We start from the raw sequence: 3,192 nt of genomic DNA, 5'->3' as shown, positions 1-3,192 counted from the left end.
TCAGGGGTGATGGTCATCTCGCCGAACGGGATATGAACAGTGGTGGTTTCGGCCCAAAACCTTTCTCTGAATCCAGAAAAAGTGACAACATCGAAGTCCTTTTGCGAATACTCAAATGCAGACCATAAACCCGAACCTTCTACCAAGGCTTTAATAGCATCACATTCATCATCCAATGGCCAATATTGAGTTGTTTGACGCTTCCGTTTAGGAACCGCTTTTGTATGATCCTAGACAAAACATGAAATTGTTAAAGAAAGATTCAATAATGGTAAAAAATTTGAGAATTGACAAAGTTAAGGATCTTTACCTCTGCTGCACAAACTTTTGCAGCCCATGAAGTTTCATAACTAAATAAGACTTCGCCCCCATCTCTAGGAAAACCGCAAGCACTTCCGTAAGCCTTGGGAGGCATTAACACCATAGCCTCGTTCACTTCTTTTGCTGAAGGTGGAGATTTATACTTCTTTTTTCCTTTGCCTTCGTCATCATTTGTAGGTGGAAGATCACCTTTATTTGGAGGTGGAAGATCACCTTGTTATTCAATTTCAGGATTGCTTTGTTGAGCAACCGCAAGTGCATGTTCAGTCACTTCTTTTCTTGGTACACCAATGATGATACCTTTGTTACTTTGTTGAGCACCCAATTGAATCTTGTTACGAGGCGTTAGAGTCCGCTCATGACTTGGTGTTACTTCTTGCGATCTCTTCTTATTTACCTGATCCTTATCCTTAGCCTTTGGTTGTCGATTCCTAAAATTGTCAACAACTATGTTTAATACATACAAGTAAACAAAGCTGAAAACTGAAAACTCAGTAAAACCTACGGTTTGAAAATCAAACCGTAAGCAAACTCAGTAAAACATACGATCTGAAAACCAAACCATAAGCAAACCCAGTCAAGCATACGGTTTGGAAACTAAACCGTATGCAAACCCACTCAGCACTATGGTTTGAAAACCAAACCGTATGTAAACCCAGTTGACCATACAGTTTGGAAGTTACTACCTACAGTTTGGAATCTAGGTTTTCAATTTTTGCTTAAGGATTAACATACGGTTTGGTTTTCAAACCGAAATTAGAAGCAGTTAAGCATACGGTGTGGAAGTTTGCGTTTTTCAAACCGTATGCATTACGTACGGTTTGGAAATTAAGAACTCCAAACCGTACGAAGTTCTGAAACCGTTTTTTTTAACACAATTCGATCCAATCTACCTATTCATGCAATAAAAACCAAGAAGATGGGTTTTTCGATTCTTACCTTATTGAAATCATTGCGGGTGTTTGAGCTCTTTGATTGTTCAATTCTTCAACTTCATCTTCATATAATTCCTCATTTGGTGTTGCATGTGATTGATTCACTAATTTTGGTTTCTTGTTTCTCTTAGGATCGTTTGTCCGTCCCATAATCTTTATAGAAGTTTTAATCGATAATGATTGAGAATCGAACGATTAATCGAAAAGAGGCGATGGAGGTGATGGGGGAGTTGGAGAGGCGATGGAGAGAAGATAAGGGGGATGGAGAGAAGATGTAGATGAATAGAAGCTTATTTTAGTTTAGGTTTTGGTATTTAAGGGGTGAAGGATATTTTGGTATTTTTAAATATGGTTTAGGTCTCCCTTTATCATCTTTTAGGACACTAGCATCCTTAGGAGCCCTCAAAACTTTTTCCTTGGAGCCCCTATAATAGGTTTCTTAAAATATTGGATTTAGGTGAGATAAAATAAGATTAAGTGAGATAAAATAAGATTAAGTGAGACAAAAATAGTAAAATAATATTTGGGAAACAGAATTTAAACTGAGCGTTTTTGGCAGAAACTCCCGCGGATTGTTTTGGTTTGTTCATACATTTTCATGTTTGTTGAGTCTACAGTGGGATCAAAATGAACAAACCTTTAATTTGTTGAGTCCATAGGAACTGCACTTAACTCTTTGAGAATTAAAAATTCTCTAGCAATCATGGTTTCTCTTGTAACTTCTTGATGATAAAAAATTGTCTCTCGATTATGGTCGCTATAGGTGCCAATTTGCTTCGGGTTTCTAATCCAGCTGTTGTCGATAGTTTTGTCCAATATGTATTTTGTTGACACCAAAAAAACCTGGCTAAATTGGGGCCTATGCCCATTTGGGCCTATGACTACAAGACAAAAATGTTATTGAAAAGTAAAAAAACCCACCCCTTATCCAATTATTTTAAAAAATGGCTAATTTATCCCTTGATTAATTAGCGTTAATCGGGTGATTAATTGATGTTTAATCAATAAACTAAAAATTAACTAATCTTGATTCTTCATCAAAACGTGATTTTTCTTTTTGTTTTGAAAAAATTTTAACCAAAATCGGTATATATTCGTGCTCTCATAAACTGATTCTGGGTTGATTTTTTCAATTCACAAAAAAAAAGTAGAATCGTTTTTTACAAATGTACACAAAAAAAAAAGATTATGGGAAAGAAAAAAAATCAAACATAATTTAAATCATACTCGATCTGAAAATGAGTATGATTTCATACTCGATTTCAGTTCGCGTATAAATTTCATACTCATTTTGAGATCGAGTATGAAATCATACTCGTTTTGAAATTGTGTAAAATCATGCTAATACTCATTTTTAATTCGGGTATAAGCAGAATCGGTTTACACGATGCACACAGAAAAGCCGATTATTGACATCACATAACAGGAATCAGTTTATAAAATTGCTCATGTAATCCGATTGTAACAAAAAAAGATACAGAAAAATTGAGAATTTTTTCTTACAACAATCGGTTTACTCGACGCACATTTAAAATCCGATTCTAGCATTATACATCAACAATCGGTTTTCATAAGTGCTAATGTAATCCGATTCTGGTTCAAATTTCTCGAACCAGAAAACATATCAAGGACAATCGGTCTTTGTGAGCATGAACATAAACCGTTTCTATGTGCAATTGGATCACATATACATTAACGTTAACCGATTCTGATAAACCAGGAAAAATTTGATTTCGAAATTTTCAATTTTTGAGCGATTTTATGTCACTAAAACCTAGTTTATAGGATTGGGTTGAGAAGAAAAGAAGAAGAATCAGTTGAAGTGGAGAGGAAAAGAATTTGATTTTGATTTTGATTTTGATTTTTATTTTAGTTTTTAATTTTAAGATTAGGATTTGTTAGGGACAAATTAGTAATATTAATATTTGATAGAGGG

This window comes from Papaver somniferum, chromosome 5, assembly GCF_003573695.1.
Source record: "Papaver somniferum cultivar HN1 chromosome 5, ASM357369v1, whole genome shotgun sequence".
In the NCBI taxonomy this organism is placed as follows: Eukaryota; Viridiplantae; Streptophyta; class Magnoliopsida; order Ranunculales; family Papaveraceae; genus Papaver; species Papaver somniferum.
This window is presented reverse-complemented; position numbering follows the sequence as displayed.